The following is a 26,183-nucleotide window of genomic DNA, read 5'->3' on the forward strand; positions in this document are numbered from 1 at the left end:
TTCCAAAAGATTGTTTTGTGACTTGTATTACTGGGAACGAGTGCTTCCCCAACAGCTACAAATTCCTTGCTTCCATCTAGTCTCCTGTCTTGAGTTTCTCCCAAAAGGGAAATAGCTACCTTTATCCTTCCTTCCCAGAGGATATTCTTGTTTTGTAGAGTAAAAATAAGGACAGCAGAAGAAACCAGCCATCTCTTTCTAAGCATGTGCTAAGTTCTTCTGGTACATCAATGCAACAATTCTCCCAAAAGCTCTGTGAGTTTGGTGGGTGTGTTGTTTTTATTCTGATGAGGAACTCGACAATCAGAGAGGTTAAGGAACTTGTGCAAAATCTCCCAATAAGTAGGAGGAGGAGCCAAAATTTAAGCCAAGAGCTTTCTCAGTCTAAAGTCTGTGGAACATAGTACCCTGCCAGGCCAATCACAATCAATCACTTTCTATTATTGGGTATCCTAGCACCCGGGGCTTTGTGCTTCACACATGGTCTCATTCAATCTTTGTTAACATCCAGCTTGTAGAAAAGGAACTTAAGGCTCAGTAACATCACATGATTTGCCCAAGCTCACACAGCCAATGCCAGCCAAAGACACTATTATGGAGCTACCCAGTTCTGAAGGCCCACTGAGTCCCTGCACACTGCTCTATTTCTTTTGTTCAATATGGTGCTAAACTCATCACAGGATGAGGGGCCAGGAGGAATGGCTGCCAAGGAATCCCACTGTGGCTGAATCACAAATTTCTGACCATCTCATCTTGCTCTTACTCCAGTCAACCACTTGCTGTTGGAGTTAGAAAATCCCCACATTAGAATGGAGCTTTTGGAAGGACTGGTTTTTCCGAGCTGCTAGTGGTAACTGATTTTCCTCAGCTGAATTAGAAAGAAACATATTGCAAAGGGAGGTTAATTTGAGTCAATAAGAGCTGAGGGATGGCATCTTTGTGTCAGGGTTGGTGGGCGAGCAGATAAGGAGATGTGTATGCATGGATGCTCAACATTTGTGTGCAGCCATAAACACGCAGATTAAAGGTGCACACACAAATCGTGCACAAAAACGTCTGTTTGCAAGGACAGGTCTGTGTACGCTTGTGAAGGTGGACTCATTTGAGCGTTTGTGCCAGTGTATTTCTGGGCATATACATTCGCGGTGGGCTGTGAGTAGAAGACATCAGAAGATGTTCCATTACGACTGATTCCTGAGAGCCTTGGACTAGAAGAATCCTCTTAAGCTCTTTGTGGGGGTTAAGGTTGAGCCTGTGTGTGTCCACAGGAATCTTCTGGCTGCGTGGAAACACTAGTTTCTAGGTGCCGGTGACCTGGTTACCTGGGCTGGGTCTCCATATGGCCTCAGTTACTCCATGTCTCGTTTGAAGTTTTGATCTGAGTTTTCCAAGAGCCCTGCAGTGAGGACCTGTACGTTTATGCTGGCGGGGCTTGCCTGGGGGTGCCCTAGCATGCAGAGACCCTGTCTCCATTTCATTCTGACTCAGAAGATTTGGGTTGGGGTCTGAGAGCTTGCATGTTGACAAGCTCTAGAGGTAATTCTGCTGCAGAAGACATGGATCATACTTGGAGACTCTCTGACTTAGCATTCAGGTGTTGACTGACAGGTGTCCATCCTGAGCACCCATTCCCAGGAAGGTACTTCAGACACGCTCTGTGCACTGAGCAGTCACTGGAGGAACCCACTGCTTCCCCGCAGTGTCCTGGCTCGAGAGTGATAGTCATTCAACCATAAAAGGAGATCCTATTTCCCCTCTTTGTGTGTGGAGCAGCCCTGGATACATTCTCAGATCATCTACCCATTTTGTGATGAACCCTGACCTTCCAGTAAGGAAAGCAGCGAATGGTCCACCTGTGTGTCTCTTCTGTGAAACCAACACACAACAAAGAACAGCAACAAATCATGTTTGGCAGATCATATTCAGCAAGTCCTTTTTTCCTGAAGTCCGTTGAATATACCGAACCTAAGTACATTTCCAGAGTTAAAATTCCGTCTTGCTAAATGCGCACTCTAGAATTCTAGAGGAAGAAGGATTGATAAACAACCGCAGTGATTTCTTACCCACTGGAAGTGACTTTTCCAACTTTCCATTTACAGACCTATCCTAACTGGAAGGAGTTCTTCCCCCCCCCCCCCACCCTTAACCTTTCTAAATAGGTGAAGGTAGGCGGGCTTACAACAACTATTTGGCAATCCATTTCTTCATTCTCTTCAACCAAATTCTGATTTCATATGACATCGGAATGCAGCCGACAGCCCCTAAAGAAGGTATGTGTGGGAGGGGGATGCGACGGGAGACTTAATTTGACAGGGTTACAAGGAGACAAGCTGGAAGCAAACATTTGACACTCCAGCCCTGGAATGCTGTAAAAATTTAATTAGGTGGATCCATTAGTCATGCCCACATGAAGGTTTCATACGGGACTCGCAAAAATGCAGGCTACTGAGGGAAAGTCTCAGACCTTCCTGTAAATGCCCTTTCCCTCATTATTGGGAAATGTGGTCTCGGTGGGACCATTGAACCGGGCTTTGTGTTTACAAAATATGGTTAGGACGAGATTAACAACATGGACTGAAGGGGTTTCAAATCCAAACAAGAGACAACTTTTTTTTCTTTTCTTTTTTTTTTTATATGGGGGCTTACCCAGCTGGGCTACCTCTGAGCCAACTGGGCTGAGAGACGGTTTGGGTGCCCACTGCCTTTCTATCACTTCCTGACTCAAATTGTTAGGTTTAAAGGCACCCGGAACAATGCTATATGGTAGACTTTAATGGGATGAGCATGTGTCTGTTTTTAAGTTGAAAATAATAGGCAGTCTCTCTAGTTTCAATACAGGGTGTGGAGACTGGGTTGAATTCAGAAATCAACCTTCCAAATTTCAGGGCCTGGGCCGCTCAGAGCTTCATTCGCAACCAGGCATGTTCGGTTTACAAACACTGTTATTTTGATTGTAAGTCTCTGATTAGTCACTGCGGTTGGAAGGAGGTAATTGAGGAAGATATTTAATACAGCTGTTTATGTAGTGATATTTGAAAGACATTGAAAATGAACTCAAGAACTCTTAGCTCTTAATCAGTTCAAATCATATGAGATTTCCCACATAGACCATGGGTCTTGTTTTCTCCAGAAACATTTCATGTAATTCAGTCCAATAGGGTGTTAAGCATGCAACTGAAAATGAAAGGGGTTGTAGTATAATATTATTGTCTAGAGCCACAGAACCCTAGAGATTGGCTGTGGGCTGACTCTTCTGTCTTCCTCTGCATGCATTCATCTATTTATTCATGTTATTATTTCAACAAACACGTATGTCTTTATACTCTGGGTTGAGACATAAAGTTTAATAAGACACAGTCCCTGCCCTAGGGGAGGTCACTGAGAATGGGGAAAGACTGACTTATGAACAAGTAACCATAGTGCACCGGGATAATAATTATAATGTTACAATTTATTGTGTGCCTTTGCATGAAGCAATTTACATTCATTAGTTCACATATTTTTAAAAGCAACCTAGCAAGACAGGATTATTTTTTTAATAGGTGAAGAAATTGAGACCCAGACAAATTTAAGAGCTTTCCTTCTAGATACACAGTTAGAAATGACAGAGCTGAGAATTGAATCCTGGACAGTCCAATTCCATTAAACTGGATTGCCTCAGAGTCTCAGCTCAGGGCAATGACCAAGGCGAAGAGATGGAAGAAGGAAGTATATGGAGAACTCTTTGGAGGGGTCAGCAAAGTTTTGGGGGGCCCTTGAAAGATGAATGGGTAACCACCCATTAGCAAGCAATGCATTTGATAACTCAAGGGGAAACCCCTGCCACATTGTACCTAACATTTTCTGATTATTGTTACTTCTAAAGATACCTTAGTTTGAGCCCTGGCCGGTTGGCTCAGCGGTAGAGCGTCGGCCTGGCGTGCGGGGGACCCGGGTTCAATTCCCGGCCAGGGCACATAGGAGAAGCGCCCATTTGCTTCTCCACCCCTCCCCCTCTCCTTCCTCTCTGTCTCTCTCTTCCCCTCCTGCAGCGAGGCTCCATTGGAGCAAAGATGGCCCGGGCGCTGGGGATGGCTCCTTGACCTCTGCCCCAGGCGCTAGAGTGGCTCTGGTTGCGGCAGAGCGACCCCCCGGAGGGGCAGAGCATCGCCCCCTGGTGGGCAGAGCATCGCCCCTGGTGGGCGTGCCGGGTGGATCCCGGTCGGGCGCATGTGGGAGTCTGTCTGACTGTCTCTCCCCGTTTCCAGCTTCGGAAAAATACAAAAAAAAAAAAAAAAAAAAAAAAGATACCTTAGTTTGAGACAAAGAACCATATGTTTATATAATTAAGCATACTGTGCCCCTAAAGGTCCTTTGGCTTGGGAAATGTTTCACATCTTGTTTTCCTTCCCCCCCACCCCTTAGAACTTCATGAATTACACATGTAAAGATTTTAGGCATCAACCCACGGCCCTGCCTAAATTGCTAACTGAATTTGGGAACCACTTGGGTATATGTCAGCAGAGAAAATTCATAACTCTGGGGAAATCAAACTCTAATGGGAGGAAATTAGTGGGCAAAGTGGAATGAGTACCTGGCACAAAGAATGGTTGTGAGTGAGGGCTGCAGGTATTTGGAGAAAACGCAAAAATCCTGTTTGTGTCTCGGATGGTCAGGGATCTGAAGAAGCTAGACATCGAGTCTTGGGAGATTTTTCACATGTTTGACTTTGGAGGTCTTTAGTGTGAGATCAGTCACCATTTTGGTTGAAAACTCATTGTTTGTGGGAGGGAAAGAGAGGCACAGACTGCCACCTGGTTTATTCCAGCTTCACTTTTTAAAATTTCCTGGGAATAGGTCAATTGAGATTTATTCTCTCATGCTTCATTCTGATCTCTGTCACCTACATTCAGCCACATGAGATAAGAATTGTTCATGTCACCTGACCAGGTGGTGGAGCATCAGCCTGGGAGACAGAGGACCCAGGTTTGAAACCCCAAGGTCATCAGCTTGAACGTGGGCTCATCTGGCTTGAGCATGGGTCTCTGGCTTGAGCGTGGGATCATAGACATGACCCCATGGTTGCTGACTTGAAGCCCAAGATTGCTGGTCTGAACAAGGGGTCACTGGCTTGATTGGAGCCCCCTGGTCAAGGCACATATGAGAAAGCAATCAATGAACAGCTAAGGTGCCACAATGAAGAATTGATGCTTCTCATCTCTCTCCCTTCCTGTCTGCCCATTTCTCTCTAAAAAAAAAATAGAATTGAAAAATTTAAAAAAGACTTGTTTATGCCAATCGATCAAAAATAAAGTGAAACACATACTGTGGCCCTAACCCTGAAGATTAGTGTCTTAAATTGAGCTTTTATCTATGAAATTCTAAGTGGAACATTCAGTGTGAAAAGAAAGTGGATCCTCTCAAAGGCAATTTTCATAATCCAGGACACAGTGTTCTACCAGGCTCTATCATGCATGCCTATCTCTGGTGAATATCTAATAATTTGCGTCTGTCAGACACTTCTCTTTCCTCGGGATCCTGTCCCTCACCCCCACTCTTGAAGTTTGCATGGGGCTGATCCCTTTAGGTCCTGCCTCTGCAGGTGACAGCCTTCGCCTAATAGAAATTCCACAAATACTGGATTCTGCATTGAGCAGCACACTACCAGTCCAAACCCATGAGCCTCAACTTCAGGACATTTTGGAAATAACTATTTGAAAGGAGAAGCTTAGGCTACAGAGGTTGCTTATGGTAAGGATGATTTAACACTGGAGTTTTTCCAGAGGCCATATTTTGACCTCAAGGTGACTTAGGCAGAGGATGAAGGTAACATTGAAGTAAGTGAATCTGTTATCGATAGGATGAGGTTCCTGGTGGCACTACTGACATATCTGGATCTAGCCAGTGTCACTACTGGACTTTTCAAAATGTGAGCCAATACATGATTTTGAGACATTCTTAAGCTAGGTTCACTTGAGAGTCTCCTTGTCACTTATAAGCAAGAGGCCTACTTTGGGTGCCCCGGGCTGCCTCCAGATCACTTCAAGCATGTTATAAAATTCTCAAAGAAATATTTGAAAAAACCTATAGCAAGATCATTTTAGTTTAAAATAGGAATATCTGAGTGGGATGGGAATGCCATTAAATCCAAAAGATAGTTACTGGGCAGAGAAACTGATTAAAATTAGGATTCAGTCCAAGGTGACCAGTTCATGGTTTAGTAGAGCCCAGCTGTCCAGCATGGGACCGGGAACCATATGTGACAACAGAGAACATGATATCTGGCTGGTTTGGAAATGGAAATGAGCTGTAAGTACAAAACACACCCTAGTTTTAGAACACTCAGTACAGACAAAAGAATGTAAACTATCTTATTAATAATTTTATTTTCATTACACGGCAAAGTGCAAATATTTTCAGTTAAATAAAATGCATCCCTTGGAGTGGGAGAGAGGTAGCAAAGGGGAGAGAGGATCAAATGAATGGTGAGGAAAAGAGATCTGACTTTGGGTGGCGAACACACAATGCAATATACAGATGATGTATTAATGAATTGTACACTGAAAACCTATATCATTATATTAATCAGTATCACCCAATAAGTAATTTAAAAAAGAATCATTCACGTAAATTTTACCAATTTCTTTTTTACTTTCTACTTGTTATATTGAGGCTGCTAGATAATTTAAAATATATATATGTTTCATTATATATATATATATATATATTCATATTATATTTCCACTGGACAATGCTGCATCAGAGCTGTAATTATTATAAGATCCCACATAGAACTTCAACCTCTGTCTCTGACATGCCCTCCCTGTTTTTCCTTATCTTGAACTACATACTATTGTTGACTCCGGGGAACCCAAAATGGATCAAGCCCATTATTCCCAGCACAGCCTCTTAGCTATTTGAAGCAGCTCCAGAGTCTTCCCATAACTTCTCTCTTCTCAGCCAAACACCCCATGTTCTTCTACCACTTCTCATATAATCTGGTTTCCTCACTTTTCTTTGGACACGTTTCAGGTTCCCAAGGATCCCCTGAAAAGATGTGGAGTTCCAAGTTCTTCCTGGCGTGACAGCTGTCATCTGAGCACGGCGCATCTCTCACCTTCTTGTGTTAGACACCGTGTTTCTATTCATTGGACCCCATTGTTATTAACAGACTTGGAGACTCAGGCTTCTGTCAGTGGTTCTCAAGGTCAATCCTCAGATCAGCAGCATTCACACCCCCTAAAAACTAATTCAAAAGGCAGATCCTCTGGCTGCGCCCAAGACCTCCTGATTCACAGACTCTGGGTGTGGGACCCAGGGAATCTGTGCTTTAACAAGCCTTCCTGGGGATTTCTATGTGCAGACGAATGTGAGAAGCACTGTATTCTCTCCAACATCTTCTAAAATCTGCCTTTCAGACAGGTTGTCCCTGTTTTAATGCTTGGATGTTTTACCTGGAGACTAATATGATTGAGGACATACAGAAATGTGTTTTTTTTTTTTTTTAATAAATAGCTAAACTAGCTTTATCATTAGCATATCCATTGCTAATTAATACCTGTGCTTCTAAAGTTCTTACAAACTACTAAAATGTTTTTGGGTCTCTGAGTCATCTGAGCACTCTCTTTTCACCATCTTATTGTCTTCCTAAGTGTTGAGTCATATGATAGCTATTAACTGGGGGAACTTGGGCTACTTAATCTCTCCAAGCCTCAGTTTCCTCAAAAGGGAATAAAGAGACCAACACTTCCTGCAGCCCTGTGATGCAGAGGAGGAGGATGGAGTCAGGTGATGTTTGTAAGGCAATAACTGAGTACATACATCACATGGCTTAGAGTCATCATCTGTCATGACAGCTCCTCTTCCCTCGTGTAACCCTCACAAGAATCCTGTGGGCCAGTAACAAACAGAGTATTAATCTCAGAGACAATGACTCTGAAGTTCACTCAGGACAACTAGTTGAATTTTTATCCAATCAGTCATCAATAAAGATATCTTACCAGTGTTTACAATTGATCTCGACTGATCCAAAGAGAGAAATTTCTCCCATGGACAGAGCTTTTCTAGGAGCTTCTAAAATATTGAAAAGAACACTTTATCGAGCTGTCTAGCACAACGATCCACATTTTTGCATTCCAGGTTGGCCATGACTTCCAGAGAGTGGAGTGGGCTCGAGGAGGGAGATCAAACCTGTGTTTAAAGTGATGCTATCCAAACCCTTAAAGGAAGTCAGCAAACACAAGCAGGGGAGTCCTGCAGGAGGGCTGGGGCCCAAAGGTTCACGCATGGAACTTTCCCTGTGCTTCTAGCTAAGCTCACTCTGCAGAGCCCACATGACCTGGAGCCAGACAGCAGCTGTTCTTCTGCTTTGTGGGGAGAAGGACCCTGGCTGAGTGTCGTCCAGAGCGAGGCCAGGCCTGGGAGCCAGTGAGTCATTCTGTCTTGGCACAGAGTCCCCAAGGCTCTTGGGGGGAAACAAGCAGACTTTGTTGAAAGGAAACCCTCCTGCGGATGAATGGCCCCTAGTCAACTATTCAGCAGGGGCCTGTACCCTGCCCCTGCCCCTGTTCCCCCTCTTGGCCTGGGGAAACCACAATGACTTGGGGCGGGGGCGGGTTCGGAGTACAGGCCTTTGTTGTCAGCCTGGAACAAAAGGCCCAGACCCTGGCTGGACAGAATTTCCTGGGGCCCAAGCAGGGGCGCCGGCTTCTGACTCAAGCTTGAGCTGTCTCACCATTGCTTGGGTAAACACAAGTCCGACTGGACACCCGGTTCCTGTAATCTCACTTACTTGACTGAATGGCTGTCAGGCCTCTCTCCTGTATTACAAGTCCTCTCACTTTGGGAGTGCACTTTTGTCGTGTTTAGTCACCTTTGTTCAAAGAATTTCTTTCCTGAACACAGCTTCATTTTGTAATGCCATGGGGAATATTTTATTTTCTTGGCAGCTGCTGTGAGCATTTCTAAAGGGTAGACACCCACTCTTTGAGAGAAGAACATTCAAAAAGACCTCGTTGGGCATGAGTGACAGGAACTACCTTCCGTGGCTTCAATGTAAGCAGCCGAGGGAGACTGGGGGCGGATTTGCGTGTTACTCCAGAGAGAGAAGGAAGAGGATGATGGAGAAGAGAGCGTGGCACAGAAGCGTGTCAGCCACATGCCCTGTGGCGCACCCAGTCCTGTGATCATTAACCCTTTGGGCAAGTCGCTGCACTCAAAATGTTTCAGACGAGTGGACTGATTTTGGAAAGGCCTTTTACATCTGAGCTTCCTGTTCAGCTTTCCGAGACGGGCATCAGCAAAGCCCCACTGAGGTGCTTGTGAGCTCAGAAGTGAGGAGAAACGTGAGGAAATAACGGCTGGGGGAATTCATAGCAGTTGTGGGGACAACTCTGGATTCTTGAAAATCAGTGGAAATCAGACTAATTTAAACCAAGTCCCCCAGGAGTGGGGGCCGTGGATAACATCTGAGTTACATTATTAACATCCCTCTGCTAGCCTGCATGGAGAGCGCCATTTCTGGAACAAAGAGCCGGCCGGGGCTTGGGCTGAGTCCGCGGCAGCATGGTCTGATTGAGGGCGTGAAATGGCCTCCAAGGAGGAGGCCGTGCACCCCACGGGAGGCGTGACCTTGTTTATTAGCTCCTTGGAGTAGGGCAAGTGAACTGGGACAGTGGGGTAGGCACATGGTACGTCTTCCGCTCGTTAACCCAGATGGGGGTCACAGCTCCATCTTGGCTGCTGCCAGAAAACAGCAACTTGTCAAAACTTCAGGCGAAAGCGCAGGGTTCCAGCTCATTGGAACCCAATTCCTAGACGAGCGCAGGCAGAAGAGGAAACTGTGCTTGACTAGCCCCAGAGAGGCCAAGCAGATGTTGTGCGGGACCCCTCTCCGCAAAGCTCCAGCGCTGGCTGGGCTCATCGCGCACACAGGACCCCAGGGAGAGCCGCTGATGAGGGCCCTGCAGCGCTGGGGGCCGCTGAGCACTTGGCTCTGTGCCCCCCACCCCTTCCAAGCCAGGGTGGCCTGGCCCCCTGCCAGCTCAGTGTGGAAGGGAGGGAGAAGCAGTGAGTTGCACATGGGGAAACTCTTGCAAAAGACCCAGCAATGCTTTTTTGGACGATGTCCAGTTGTCACAGACCACGGAGACTTCGATGGGGTGGGGTTGGAAGCTGGGTGCTCGGGGAACACTAGAGAGCTTATATTCTGCACTGCCCTTAGCCACGGGGGAGAGGTATATATAAACTGTGGAATCCCACACGGGTCCCCGAGCTGCGCTGCCTGCCGCGGTTGGGAGAATAATCACAGTCTTCCTCAGGCCAGACGATCACTGGCTTTGGAACTCAGACACATTCTAGAAAGAAATGTGGGGGTCTCTGTGTTGATGCTCAGGGGTGTGGTGGTCAGTGTTCTGCAGGTACCCATGGACAGTGACTGTGGGCTTCCGTCATGTGCCTGTGTCTTTAGCACCTAGGCGTGTGCTGCGCAGCTAACATGCATGTGTATATTTGCATGCTTCCAAGGCTGTCCTCCACTGTGTGTGCTCCCACTGCTCCCTGTGCTCGAATCCTATGGAACTGCCTGCCTCCAGCTTCCGGGGTAGGCTAGGTGGCTCCATGCCCCTGAAACTTTGCTCACGCTGTTCTCTCTCCTGAACGCCTGTCTGTTACATCTACTCATTGTTTCAGATCCAGCTCGAGTGTTGACACATCTATGAAGGCTCCTTGATATGGCTGCTGGGACTGACCATCTCCTACTTCATCTCCCAACGATGTACATGAGCACATTTCCCCCAAAGCATCTCTGATGTTGGAGGCACCTGTTTGCCCCTGTGTCTATTCTCGTGTCCCAGAGGGTAACTGCTAGAGTGAAGAAGAGAACACTGGCCTGTGCATGATCACATCCCAGGCCTTCTGCTAAACATGCTCTCCTCCTCACAGCAGCCCTGCTGGATGAGTGACTTTATCCTCGCTTTAGAGATGGGGTCACTGAGGCTCCCTGAGAGAGTTATGGACCTCTTAAGTCGATAGGCAGGAAATGAATCCCGTATCTGACTCCAGGGCTCAGGCATTAATTTTTATACCATTCCTAGATTGGAATTTATTCTTCTGATTGATTTATTTAAGAAATATTTATTGAGTGCTTGCAATATAGGTATCAGGTGCTATTCTAAGCACTCAGAATATAGCCCCAAAATTGTTGTATTATTCACAGAACTGGAATTCTAGTTCTGGTCCACCCCATGAGGCTGGGATGGAGGGATGGAGGGATGCAGGGATGGAGGGATGGATAATATGTGTATGTATATATTAGTGCATTCTATCTTTGAACAGGAAAGTTCCAGGATCCAAGGTTATCTTAGAGCAGTGGTTCTCAAAGTGTGTGCCCTAGAAGATTTCCAGGTGCGCCCTATGATATTCCAGAGAAATATGTGCCTATTGGGGACCAAAAAACCAACAAGGTACTTAGAATTTAGATTTTTGGGGGACAGAAGTGTGGGGAATCCGCTGTAAGTTGACAGTCGCCCCCCCCCCCCCACCTAATTTGCCTGATTAGGTTGCAAAGGCTGTTAAGCTGTGGTGCTGGATTGTTTACACTACCCCCCATGGTCCCCAGAAAGACTGGAGGCAAGTTTCTTCTATCTTTTGTTTGGTGAAAAGTTAAGATGATATGTATGGTGGTGTTTTCTGCACTCAACACAATTAAGAGTAAAAAGAGAGGAATTCTTCAATGTATTGACGAGGAAATGAGAATTTGCCTTTCAAATATATGCCCAAACATTGAAGAAATTACTAGGACACATCAAGCTCATGTTTCTCATAAACACAAGAATGAAAAAAACTTAACACATTTGCACTGAGACCTGCCGAATTTACTAAATCTTGCTAAGAATGTGTCATATATATACATATATATATATATATATATATATATATATATATATGTATATATATAAATAAAGATAACTTTTTGGTTTTTTTTTATTTTTTAACCCCTCTTTTTTTATGAATTCTAAAAAGCATAACTCAAAAAATGTAACATAAAAATGTTTTTTAATGTCAGAATAAATTTAATTTTGTCGTATTTATTTTGTTTAATTACCATAAAAGCAAGCTTGGACTTTATATTTTTTTCTTTAATATTTGACTTAATTATTATAACTTATTTCTCAGAAATTTGTATATAGTGCGCCTACAATTATTTGTAGGATTTTAAATGCGGCCCGACTTCAAAAAGTTTGAGAACCACCATCTTAGAGAGATATTACCTGAAAGATTCATTGTGCAGCCACCAAATAAAGGAGGTGAGGCACAGACCATCAGAAGAGGAACTGTGGGAGGCAAGTAATGGGCCCTAGATGTCCATATCCTGCTCCCCAGCATCTGTCAATAGGTTAGGTTACACAGCACACAGGAATTAAGGTTGCAGATGGAATTGTTTTGTTAATTAGCTGATGTTAAAATAGGGAGATTATCCTGGATTGTAAATGTGGGTCTAATGAAATCACATGTGTTCCTAAAAAGTACAGGGGGAGGCAAAAGAAGAGTCAGGGTTCTGTGATAGGGGAAAGATCTTGACTTGCAATTGCTGGCTTTGAAGGTGGGGGAAGAGTGCAGAAGCCAAAGCATGTGAGCAGCTCCTAGAAGCTAGAAAAGACCGACAGTGGATTCTCCCCTAACATCTCCAGAGGAAGCAGCCCTGGCCACACCAGGAGAGACCCATGTCGATATCCTGACCTCTGGAACTGCAAGAGAGTGAATGTGTGCTGTTTTGAGCCATTAAATTTGAGGAAAATTGTTACAGCAGCCATGACAAAGAGGAGTCTATGTGTCAGATGGGACGAAATGGGTTCTTGTATTAAAATAGCATCTAGATGGGGCCTTGATGGGCTAAAGGTGTAATAGAGGGTGAAGGATGTTGAACAAGAAACATGAATGAGCAAGTTCTGCCTACACACCCTCAAGAGGTTGACAGCCACAAGGCATGCAGACTGGGCGTCTGGTTGACCTTGACCTTTATGGAGATCGGTGCATTTCACGACAGCTACGTAAGTAAAGATCATGGGCTAGTATCCTTGCTGCAAATTTTTGGATACAAGTGAGCCCCATGGGAGACTAATGCTACAGTTTCCCGTGACAATGTGAACTTGACCTCAAACCAAAGCTCCCAGAAGCTTTGTAGGCAAAGCTCTGGTAATGGTTGGCCTCACATCCCACACCGAAAGGAGGTCATTCTGACTGCAGTACACTTGGACGGGGTCCCCGCTGTCTAAAACGCAGGGGTGGCAACGGCCACTCCATGGCGGCTGCATCAATAGCAATAAAATGAATAATTACATATTTCCCACTTTTGCTCATTATTGAGGGCTGAGAGGATGATCCAGAAATAGGGCTGTGACTAAGGAGGCTCATGAAGGAAACTGGACTGAAGCTGAGCAAGACTGGGCTGGGTCCCGTTCCTGCAATTAGCACACGGAGTAAACAGCACTTAAGGGCTGCTCTGGGAGTGTGGGGCCATCTGTCTGAAATAGACAACTATTTTTTATGCAGGGAGGGATAAGGGGAACTATTTCCACCTCAATTTAATAGTCTAGACGGCCAACAACCCTCTTCCTCCTTGTTCACCTCTCCCCTTCTCTCCCCTCCTTGGCTCCCAGCTGTGTGTTCCCTGTTCACAGTGGTGTTCCCTTGAAGAGTAAACCAAGCACCCTTCAGATCTGGTATGTGGACATTGTTTGAGCATGACTTGGGCTCTGTTTATCTCATGGTGGGGTTTTGGTTGGATTTCTTCTTCCTCCCTCTCAGGCCATCAAAATACTGTTTGTCCTCAAGTCCGCTGCTTTCTTACAGGGGTAAGAGAGCCCTGCTGGCTCCAGAGGGGAGGTGCTGCTGCAGGAGCCGGGGGGCCCCAGGACATTCCTGCTCAGACCCCCCTGATCTTTCTCACCCTCCGGAGGGTCTGCCAGGTTGCGTGTTCTGTGCAGCTCCTGCACGCTTCTCTCCCATCCCCCTGCCCCTGTCCTGGCTGAGGCTACCATTTTGTCATCTGACAGGACTTTGGGTAAAGCATTTCTGCTCAGAGCTGGGGAAATTCCAAGTACTAGGCTATAGAAACTAAAAGATCTTATACTCTTTCTAATGATTTATTCTCTCTCTCTCTCTCTCTCTTTCCTCTGTTTTGGCTTTTTGGAAGGAAATGGCTGAACATTCTCATGAAGATATGTTAACCAGGTTTAAAAAAAAATGTAACATTAGTAGTATAAATATAGTAGGGCCATGGTTTCCCTGTTCAGTTCCCCTATCTCCCCATCCACGTAATTTGGAGTTAGATACTTCTCTTTATAAAGATTTTGAAATGTTGAAAGTGAATGTCTGAGTTTTGGGTGATGGTTAGCAACTCAAAGGATTTTTCTGTAACCCCAAATGCCCCATCTTCGGTAATAAAGATGGCATTTATTGTGACAATCAGATCTGTGCCCAAACATGGTCAAATGTCTCTCATGGGCACCAGGACCCCTGGTTGAGAACCATTCTCTTCAATGAGTCCATTCTGACAGCAATTCTGTAAGTTCCAGAGGTGAAGAGTCCTGCCTGGACCATCCATGTCTTAAAAGTCTGGCATTATACTCATATCTCAGACCCGTTGCTTAGCTCTCTCTGCAGCTGCCTCATGGATTGTTTCAGAAAATGCCATGCGGGCTGAAGCAAGGGCGGCCCATCCTGGGGTCTGTCTAATGGACACAGCACAGAAGAGCCTCCTTTTTCTGCATGCAAAGGGCTTCTGGATCTGGTTGCCAAAAGAACACGGTCTCTGTTATGAAGAAGCCCACGGCTTGAGGGGGAAAAAAAAGCAGGGACCTGTCTGATTCATCAGGATGACTCATACCTGGGATCACTTCGCCTCTCCTCAGTTTCCCAGGGCCTGTTGAGGCTTGTGAAGGGCCATGGCGACAAAGAGAAAACTCCCTCTTGAATAGTGAAGACGGGTCCACCCGTCTGGCCACAGAGAGAGCTCAGTGCAGCCATCAAGATAACTTTATTGGGGATGCAGAATCAAATTGCAGATGATCTAGTATGTGGTGCCTGGAAGATCCTTGAAGTTTCCAAAATCGTCCTGGCCAGCTCAAGGCACCCCTCTGTGAATGGCTGATGGACTTGGGAGCAGGGACCAGCAACAGTGTGCAGAGGAAGGCATTCAGTAATTGCTTAGCAAGACGGGGGGACGGAGGGGAAGTGGATCTTCAGGTGGAGAGACGGCTGGCAATTATCCTGGCAAACGCATCACGCTGTGGAGTTCATCTCTTTACATATAAACCTGTGTTGCCACTGTGATTACATCAGGCTCTGGGACGCCATCTGCAAGGCCCTCTATTATCTGTTGATAGATTACTTTGTAATCACACTCGCTGCATTTTCTTAGGACAAGAGGGTGTAATCTCCTTGCTTCGTGGGTCTCACATTTCTTGGTGCACAGTTAATCCCCCATGCGGCTTGCTGAGTGACTGGTTAGACAGAGGAGCCACTGAATTTCTCCCAACCCCATTAGGGGGTCTTTGTGTCCCTGGATCAGACAGTTGCCCAAATCCCACCCATTAAAAAAAAAAAAAAAAAAAGAATGGGCTAATTAAGCCTGCCAGCCTAATTTTACGCTTTCTAATTTTGCCCTTTAAATGCATCATAATTATCAGATGCAGAATATATTTTCAAATGCAGAGCCACTGATGGGTATATTTTTAAATGTGCGGGGCTAAGATGGGAGTTAGCAAGGAAGCAGGCAGTATTTTTAACTTGTGTTGGGGCAGGCAAAGGCCACTGCCTCACTGATTCATGCTCCTGCATTTGGAATGGAAATAGCATTGATCTGATGTATTACTGAAATGGATGTCATTGTGTCGCTGTCCCCAGCAATGCTGCTGGGTGATATGTCTTTTGGGGTGCACTTACACAAGTGGAGGTGTGACCACAACCCTGGGACTCTTGGCTTCACATTAAGGCAGAGGTTACCCGCCTCTTCTGAGGCTGCATGAAGTCAGGGCTGATGTAGACACGGACTTGGAAGAGCTCTTGGTGACCACATGATGCAATCTCTTCCTTATTATTTTTAAGGTTTCCTTTGTTATTGACAAAACTATGTACTGTACCTAAAGCCTTGGTCACTGCAGCTTTTGTGAAAGAAAAAAAAACCCCACACATACACAACTGTTTTTTCCTTCTCCCAACCTGTCCTTAGAGGCACTGTATGATTCTATTCAAAGTAAAGGTTGAAAACAAAAAAAAGTCATAAATAATTATATACCATATTTCATTTAAAAGATCGTGGTTTTTTTGTTTAGTGTATGTAATCCACATGCATTCAACATTACGAAATCAGTGTACCATAATGCATTTCAGTGGGTCTAGCACAAAAATAACCATAATAGCACATGAGTTTGGGACTGGGTAGCATGGAGTTGTTCCCTCTGCAAGTATAAGCATCCCTATTTCAGGACACCATTCCTATTAGAGATGGGAAAGGGTGTGTTCAAGTTATTGTGGCTCATAAGGGAGAAGCAGGATGGCAATGACATGCCCCTGAATCTGCCCTGGTGCCCTGGACAGAAAACATCCAGCCCCTTCAGGTAGACCTACTGCTCCTTGAATTCTCAGCAATGTCCAGGGGGGTCGCCATCTCATTATAGGGACATGGACTGTACTAATAGCGATTCCTCCACAGGGCTCTGCCAACAAGGTTCTGGAAGCTACTAGGTCCTTCTAACAAGCAATAATGAAAATGATTATGTGAATGTCCAGAGCAGCATTATTTACAATTACCAAAAGGTAGAAAAAACCCAAATGTCTATCAGCTGATGAATGAAAGAACACATCTGTGTGATATTCCCTCGACGGATTATTATTCAGCCATGAAGAGGAATGAAGTACTGATAATGCCATGACAGAGATGAACCTTAAAGTAGGGTCTCAAAACAAATGGGCCAATACACAGCTATGGTGAGGGTCAGCCACATGTCTAGACTGGACACCTGGGAGGGTAGCATCACAGGTGGGGAGTATCCAAGTCTTTCTGACCTGTGACACAAAAGAAAGCAGACACTCCTACTCATATGATTTATGACTTTAAATTTTAAATTGTTATTGTAGTTATTATTTTTGCACAAGTGACTTTGCACAAAGAACTTCATGATTCCACAGATAATTCGTGAGTTGAGATGACACTGTGTAAAATGCCTGTGCTCTTGACTGGCGAATTGCAGGCCAGCGGGAGTGTGTTCTCTTACCAGGCACGGTGTTGTGGAGGGCAGGTGTGAAGCAGCGCATCGGCCTCCATTATCTAACCCCAGGCTGGCTTGATGCATTTATGGGACCATGGGTGCCCTGAGGCATCTGCTTTTGTGAAACCTGGTTGAAGCTTAGAGCACACATCACCATATCCTAGAGTCAACTTCACAAGCATGTCTATAGGAAAAATTAAAAACATCACTGCAATGACCCATCTCTCCTCTGTCATCATAGCAGATAAAGAACAGAGGCCCAGAAAGTGCAATTGTCTAACTACATATCACAGAAGAGCTGGTGGCAGAGAGATAATCAGTACTTGACAATTGTGGCTTTCAAACCAGTACTCTTTCATTACTCCCAGTGAAGAGGCAGGAGGTATTATCACCCACTCACTCATCCTTTCACTCATTCAATTGATCATGCAAATGATCACTTTCCCTTGTCTCCCTCTCCAGTCTTGGCTGGCACCATACTGTCCCCAGATCTCTCTGCCCTTGACACACTAGTACTCTTTGAAGCCCTAGCAGACACTAGATTTCCCCTGCCACAGGCCCTTTGCACATGCCATTTTCTTTTCCTAGAACACGCTCCTTTTCCTTCTTGCCCAATTAGTTCCTACTTATTTTTCTGCTTTTCTGAGAGCGTCTTCCCTAACCTGCTTCAGTCATGTCACAATATTAGAGCATCATGTACCCCCCTTAACATAGCAATTGTTTCCAACATTCCTTTCCTTTTCTTTCTTTCCTTTCCTTTCTTTCTCTTTCTTTCTTTCTTTCTTTCTTTCTTTCTTTCTTTCTTTCTTTCTTTCTTTCTTTCTTCCTTTCTTAAAAAGGACAGTTTGATTACTGTCTACCTCACCAGTTAAGACTATGAGTTCAATGATGGCAGAAGCTGAGATGCTCAATAAATTTTCTTGAATGAATGAGTCAATAATGACTGAACAAATGTATTCAAAAATCGACAACAAGCAGGTGCTAGGGAGGCAGAGAATTAAAATGAGAAAGAAATAACTTTGGAATGAACAAGTAGGAGAGCCAGAGATAATAGGTATGCGTGAATAGGTATAGTTCCACTTGGGAAGTGACATTTACCGCAAGAGAAGTTGAGATCCACACGAGGAGCCTCAGGGCCGGGAGAGCTCACTTCCCAGGTGGGAGGAGCCTCAGGGCTGGGAGCTCACTTCCCAGGTGGGAGGAGCCTCAGGGCCGGGAGCTCACTTCCCAGGTGGGAGGAGCCTCAGGGCTGGGAGCTCACTTCCCAGGTGGAAGGCAAGGGGTGGGTGTGGAGAGCTTCCCGGATAAAGGTAGATTTTAATCCAGATTTGTCCTAGGGAACCTCACGGTGTCACAGACAGGACAACGCCAACTCCAGAAGCTGAAGACATGCTATGCGGTCATGGAATCCAGGCCTAGTGGGCTAGGACAGACTGTGCCTGTATAGGTGTGTCCCCCAAACAACTTTTGGGGCCCTGGCCTATGGGAATCCTTAGGGAGCTACCAAGCCTGCGTGGGATGGGATTTAAGGCAGCCAAACTAGCAGGTGGGGCAGTTCCCACCCCCTCACCTCATAAATGTGGAGGGGCCAAGGCTTTCTCCTGTGCCAGGGTCTGGAAGTTCTCTGGGGTGGAACAGTCCCCTGCAGAGGAATATTCCATCCCAGGACCATGTGGATGGCCAAGAACCTGGTGCAGCCTTCCCCTCCACAGGGAGATCTGGCACCCTAGAAACTCACTGGGTGGATAAATTACTAAACTTGCTTGAACATAATGAAAAACATTAGTAGGACACTCTCTAACATAATAGTAAAGTATCCATATATTAAGGTATCCAGTTCACAGAAAGGGTGGAGACTCGTAGCATCCTGAAAGTGGATCGCATCTCCAGTTTATCTAGCCAGTGCAAAATATTGCCCATCTAATATATTTTATTCATTATGGTCACTCAATGTATGCTTGGGGACACTTAACGTACCCATAGAAGAACTAAGCAAGGATGACTGGGTTTTCTGGATGTTTCCCTGGATACTCACCCTAGGCCTTTGAGGTAGCTGTGAAGGGTAGGGAAAGAAAGCTTCTCTCCCCGAAGCTGTCTAGAGGGTGAGTTTGCAAGTCTACCCCAACCCAGTGGTCTATAAGAGGTCCGCTTTCTCACAAGAGCCCTTCAAGGGCGCCTGGAGGCGTGCCAAAGAGGAAGAGCACCAAAGGGCTTCATTTCTGTCTAAATCTATGCAAATTGGTGGTTTGCACTCTAAATAGGAGTGTTTATCTGTTTCCTCTTTCAGCTCATTGAACAATTGGAAGGAAGCAGAGAAGTTGTGACCTTCCCCCCCCACTCTACCCTTTTGACCCCATATGCTCCTCAAAACCTTGGTCCCTTGACCTCACCATCTTTTTCCAGTGGAGGAGCCTGAAGTCCTCGGTCTCCTGGGCTCCTTGCACCGTCCTGAAGACGCATTCCCACCCTATTCCCAGACCCACACATGTCTTTGCACCAAAACTGACCTCTGTTTGCCACCTGAGACATTCTTGGAGGTAAAAAGCAGAAGCTACCCTTCCTCAGCCCTCTGGAAAGTGAAGCCTAGAACTAGCCATGTTCGTATTTGTTTGTCCAGTGTCAAGATGTTAACCAAGGTTTGGGTGAACATCAAGTCCAACTTTGCATGTTACAGACGAGAAACCAGAGAGAGGAAAGGATTCACTGGAGATGACTTAGCTGGTCACTCCACAGGCCTCTCTTGGGGGTTGCAGATACATAAGAGTTGGGACAGCCACGTACAAAGCTGACAAGGCTCACTCCTCTAAGCCAGGGATTGTTCTTTGGCTACGATGGATTCTCACAGTCTCATAACTTTGATATACGTTATCTCCATCTTCATGAAAAAGTCTAAGACCACAGTGGTTTCTTTCTTAAAAAAAAAAAAAAATTCTTAAGTCACTGACCTAGTTAAAGAATCTGATGAAATCTAAAACTCTTTCCTTTAGAAAAATACATATGAATCAAAAATTACATTCAATTTTAAGGGCTCCTTAAGGATCCATGGACCTCAGGCTAAAGCCCCTGCTTTCAATGAAGTATCCCTATTTTTCTCACGTAGAAAATGAGCAAATGGAGGCTTAGAGGAGCTATGCGCTATGCTTGTGCATGGCCGGCAGCTCGGGCCCTTCAGTACTGACTGGCTGAACTTCAAAGCTCAAGTTGGTTCCTTCCTCCAGAATACATGGAGGTGAAATGCCACTGATTCCAGGAAACAATCATTATATTTTTTAAGCATCTACTTAGCGCCTGGCATTGAAATAAGAGAAGATTCCTTGGAGCTTATAAAAAATTTTACATAGCTTGTGGTTAGCATTCTTGTCCCTGAGGGGAAGCCTTCCACTGGGAACTCAAGGGCTACCTGACCAGGGTATATAAGGGAGGCTGTCCTCAGTGAAGAAGATGGGGTGGTACCCTACTGAGGGCTTTGCTGGCTGAGAAAAGAGGCAGCTGAGGAACAAAATTCACCATCTACGTTGATATGCAATGTCTCCAGATCCTATAGGAAGCATTTTCATCCTGATATGTTTAAGATTAAGCATTTAGGTTGTTGTCTCAGAGTACTGCTATGGTTTAATAGGGACTCTTCTCCTGATTTCTTCAGAGGCGATAGGGCTGAGACCACATATAACCTGGTTGACCCTTGTAAAGCCAGTAGCCACGGCCACCATCACAGCCGCCTGGCCAGTGCAGGCTCATTAGATTCGGACAGTCGGTAATGAAACAACAGAGCCAAAAACTGGTGGGCCATCATCTTTAATCCTAGCTTGCACTCGGCAGGCAAGTAATGCACACAGTGGGAAAACACTTCCCTTTCCATTCAGGGCTCCCAAAGCCACTGACTCATCTGAGTTTCCTAGAACCAAAGGTTTCTAGCTCACCAGCCTTATTCACCTCTGTTCCCCATCTCCTTCTCTCTGCACAAACTCTACACAAACTGGCTTCTCCTTTAGCACTCCGCCATCTTGGCTGCTTCTCCTCTCCTCCACATGGCCTTTACCTGCTCTCCTTTCTGCTCTCCTCCAAGAACGTAATCCCTCTTCTTCCAGAACAACATGATCTCTCTTCCTTTTAAAACCTTTCGGTGTGAAAGCCCTCCCCCAACACATATTAACATAATCACACCCATCCCAAGCAATCACCTGGGCAATGGGCTTCTACGTGGGCAGCGCCATCTTTTTTTTTTTAATAAATTTTTATTAATGGTAATGGGATGACATTAATAAATCAGGGTACATATATTCAAAGAAAACATGTCTAGGTTATTTTGTCATTAAATTATGTTGGATACCCCTCGCCCAAAGTCAGATTGTCCTTCGCCACCCTCTATCTAGTTCTCTGTGCCCCTCCCCCTCCCCCTAACTCTCCCCCTGTCCTCCCTCCCCCACCCCTGGTAACCACCACACTCTTGTCCATGTCTCTTAGTCTCATTTTTATGTTCCACCAATGTATGGAATCATGTAGTTCTTGTTTTTTTCTGATTTACTTATTTCACTCCTTATAATGTTATCAAGATCCCACCATTTTGCTGTAAATGATCCGATGTCATCATTTCTTATGGCTGAGTAGTATTCCATAGTGTATATGTGCCACATCTTCTTTATCTAGTCTTCTATTGAAGGGCTTTTTGGTTGTTTCCATGTCTTGGCCTCTGTGAACAGTGCTGCAATGAACATGGGGCTACATGTGTCTTCATGTATCAATGTTTCTGAGGTTTTGGGGTATATACCCAGTAGAGGGATTGCTGGGTCATAAGGTAGTTCTATTTGCAGTTTTTTGAGGAACCACCATACTTTCCTCCATAATGGTTGTACTACTTTACAATCCCACCAACAGTGAATGAGGGTTCCTTTTTCTCCACAGCCTCTCCAACATTTGCTATTACCCATCTTGTTGATAATAGCTAATCTAACAGGGGTGAGGTGGTATCTCATTGTAGTTTTGATTTGCATTTCCCTAATAACTAATGAAGCTGAGCATCTTTTCATATATCTGTTGGCCATTTGTATCTCTTCCTGGGAGAAGTGTCTATTCATGTCCTCTTCCCATTTTTTTATGGGATTGTTTGTTTGTTTGTTGTTGAGTTTTATGAGTTCTTTGTAAATTTTGGATATTAGGCCCTTATCTGAGCTGTTGTTTGAAAATATCATTTCCCATTTAGTTGGCTGTCTGTTTATTTTTATATCAGTTTCTCTTGCTGAGCAAAAACTTTTTATTCTGATGTAGTCCCATTCATTTATCTTTGCCTTCACTTCTCTTGCCATTGGAGTCAAGTTCATAAAATGTTCTTTAAAACCCAGGTCCATGAGTTTAGTACCTATGTCTTCTTCTATGTACTTTATTGTTTCAGGTCTTATATTTAGGTCTTTAATCCATTTTGAATTAATTTTAGTACATGGGGACAGGCTGTAGTCGAGTTTCATTCTTTTGCATGTGGCTTTCCAGTTTTCCCAACACCATTTGTTGAAGAGGCTTTGCAGCGCCATCTTTAACAAAGTAAGCATAATATATTTTATCTGCCCAGTAACCCTCTTCACCACTCTCATGGGTATCCAAGTGATGTCTGGTTAAAGGAAAGAGTATAGAGACATGGCACTGGCTGGATGGCTCAGTGGATAGAGCATTGTTCTGGAGTGCTGAGGTCATGGGTTTAATACCTAGTAAGGGCACATACAAAAAGCAACTAGTAAGTGCGTAACTAAATGAAATAATTAAGTGGAACAAGTTTATGCTTCTCGTTCTCTCTCTCTCTCTCTCTTTCCCCTCCTCTCTCTTGCTGCCTCTTCCTCTCTCTCTCAAATCAATGGAATAAAAGAATGTAGAAGCAGCAGTGGGAACGGGGGTCACCAGGAAAGTCTGACTTTACTAAGTCAGAAAGGTTGTTTAGAACAGGGTGAGCAGCCCAGCCTGGTTTGTGCAAGTGCTGAGTGGGAATGAGCGGATCCTTCTCTTCATTCCACTTCCTGCCTGACTCAGTGGCCTCTTCATAGTTTCCGAGGCAGCTGTGGTTTCTCCTGAACTTGGCCCCAGGATATTTTTCCTAATTTCTGGCTACTAGCGTTTCCTCCACCTGTCCTCAGAGGTGATGAAACTCTTTCAGAGACTCTCCAAAAGCCTAAGGATAACCTGAAAACTAGACCTTCTATATCCAGAGAGAATGAATAATTCCCATTCATTCTAGCTAGCCTCGCACTGCACTGGTCTTCATGGAGACAAAGCTTGGTGAAGTGCCACCAGAGGAAGTGGTGAAGGGGTGTGGAGCAGGGCTGGGGTGGATAGAAGCACAGCAGGCTGACCCAGGTCCTGTGGAGTATTAACTGATAATATTAAAGCAAGGAGAGTACAAGACTGAAGTAGTTTTCAGCCTTGTCTTTGGAAGTGGTCACTCAGTGAGGCTCCCGACCCTCCTGTGTATTAAGGTCATTGGGTTCTAGTCCTGCTTCAGCCATCAAGTCTATGTGATCTTGAACATGTTGCTTCTCCTCTTGGGGACTCAGTTTCTCTACTTACACAATGGGTGGGACCACATGATGTCCCCACGCCTCTGTCTCCTAAGTCTAGGCTTTTCTTTGTTTGAGACTTGCAAAGCATTCAATACTCTTTTCTTAAATTGGGGTATAATTTGCATACAGTGAAATGCTTTTCAGTGTACTGTTGACTCAGCCTTGACAAACACATCTACTTGTGTAACCTCACTGCCCCCAATCAGGACACAGAATGTTTCCATCACCACAAAAAGTTCCCTTGTGCCATTTTCCAGTCAATTCTCTATACCAGAAGCAACCACTGATCTGATTTGTATGACTGGATTTGTCTCACTGTAGGTTAGTTTTGCATATCCTAGAACAGTGGTCGGCAAACCGCAGCTCACGAGCCACATGTGGCTCAATCAGATTGAGGATGTTTTTAGCAAAGGCCAGGGAGTACCCGAATTAAGTTTATAACAATGTACCTACCTATATAGTTTAAGTTTAAAAAATTTAGCTCTCAAAAGAAATTTCAATCGTTGTACTGTTGATATTTGTCTTTGTTGACTAATGAGTTTGCCGACCACTGTTAGAATTTCATATAAATGGAACCGTACAGTACGTACTTTTGTGTCTGATTTATTTTACTCAGCATATTATTTTTAAGAAGCATCCATGTTGTTGCATGAATGTAGTTCATCCCACTTCTTTCTTCTGAGTAATATTGTATCATATGAATACATCACAATTTATTTATTTTTCCTATCGATGAGCACTTGATCTTTTTTCCAGTGTTTGGCTGCTGTGAGTAACACTGCTATCAACATTCTTATACAAGGCTTTTTGTAGATTTATGTTTTTATTTCTTCTTGGGTAAATATCTCAGAGTGGAATTGTTGGGTGATTAGGTACTTGTGTGCTCAACTTTTGAAAAATCTGATAAACAGTTTACCAAAGTGGTTTTCACCATTTTACACTCCCACCAACAATATATGGGAATTCTGGTTGCTCTACATCCTCTCCATCATTCGATGCTGTCATTGTGTTTCTCTTTAGCCATTTACTTCTGAACAGTTGTGTGTGTGTGTGTGTGTGTGTGTGTGTGTGTGTGTGTGTGTGTTGATTCCCCAGATCCTGTAGCTGCAGGTTCTAGCAGTCCAGGCTGAATGCAGTCCATTAAGTTTTTTCTCCCCAGAGCTCATGATAACGGTCTGTTTTCTGCTGCTGGACATCACAAAGGGGCTCCTCCTTTGCAGAATTTAGACTTGCCTCTGAAGAGGGGAGAAACGCAAAGAACCGGAGAGCACAAGCAGAGTTTAGCAAAGATTATTTGAACTGCTGCTGGGTTTGGAGATGGCAGGGAGGATGTGCTAATGAGAAATTCAGGCCATCTGTGTCAGAGATGCTCCCATGGCCAGTTCTCATTCCTGAGAGCAAGTGGAAAAGGCCCCGTGGATTGAAAATTTGAGGGTTCAAGGCCTACAGAGAGCAGGATCTTGAACCATAAAATCTCTAAAATCCTAAGAAAATCACATGCTAAAAGAAGCTTCTTTCTAGGCTAATAAGAAATCAACCCTAGCAAGTCTGTTATGGGTACAGACAGGTTTAAGCCCAAAGCAAAACATCTACACATTGTTGTGACAAGGCAGAATCTTAACACATGCAGGCTAAAAGTGCCTGATTAAAAAGGAGGTGTTTGTTGCAAACTCCCATATTGGAAAGACATGACACAGCTATCCATAGATCATGGCACCACGAAGCTGGAAAAAGCCAAGTGGCTGTGTAGGAGACAGAGGCTGTACAATCCTGATTCCTCTGAGATTAAGGGCTGTGGTTTGGCTTTAGAACTGGACCATGAGATAGACATTAAATGGTCAGGCCATCTCTTGTGAACCAACCACAGTGGTTGAGAGAATACAGGAAGTTCTGGACCATATGGGCATCATGAGGAAGGAAGACTCTGGGAAAAGTCAGGAAATTAAGATGTTTGGAGAGAAAAACAAATGACTCTACTTCTCTGTGGGATGGTTTTAGGACTATCTTATGTCCCAAGAATCATGTAGCCAGAGTCACCTGAAATCTTCCTCCTCTTCTTCCGCACAACTAATCCATCCCCAGTTAGTCCCCAAATTCTTCTGACTGAATTTATGAATACCTTATGAATTTACTCAATCTCAGTTATAAGGTCCACAGCTCAAGACCCCGCCCTTTCTTGTCTGGACTGTTGCACTACTTCCCCAAGTAGACTTCCTGTCACCAACCTTGGTTCCCTCCAGACTAATTTATGCTTTGGAGTCAGAAAGATTATTTTAGAACTTGAATTATACTTGGCAACAACATTACTTCAACTTCCATAACTGAGGTCACAAAATCCTCCAAAGATCTAACCTATCTACCTCTTTATTTTCCTCACCCACCACTCCCCGAC

Source organism: Saccopteryx leptura, chromosome 9 (genome assembly GCF_036850995.1).
Source record: "Saccopteryx leptura isolate mSacLep1 chromosome 9, mSacLep1_pri_phased_curated, whole genome shotgun sequence".
Classification (NCBI taxonomy): Eukaryota; Metazoa; Chordata; class Mammalia; order Chiroptera; family Emballonuridae; genus Saccopteryx; species Saccopteryx leptura.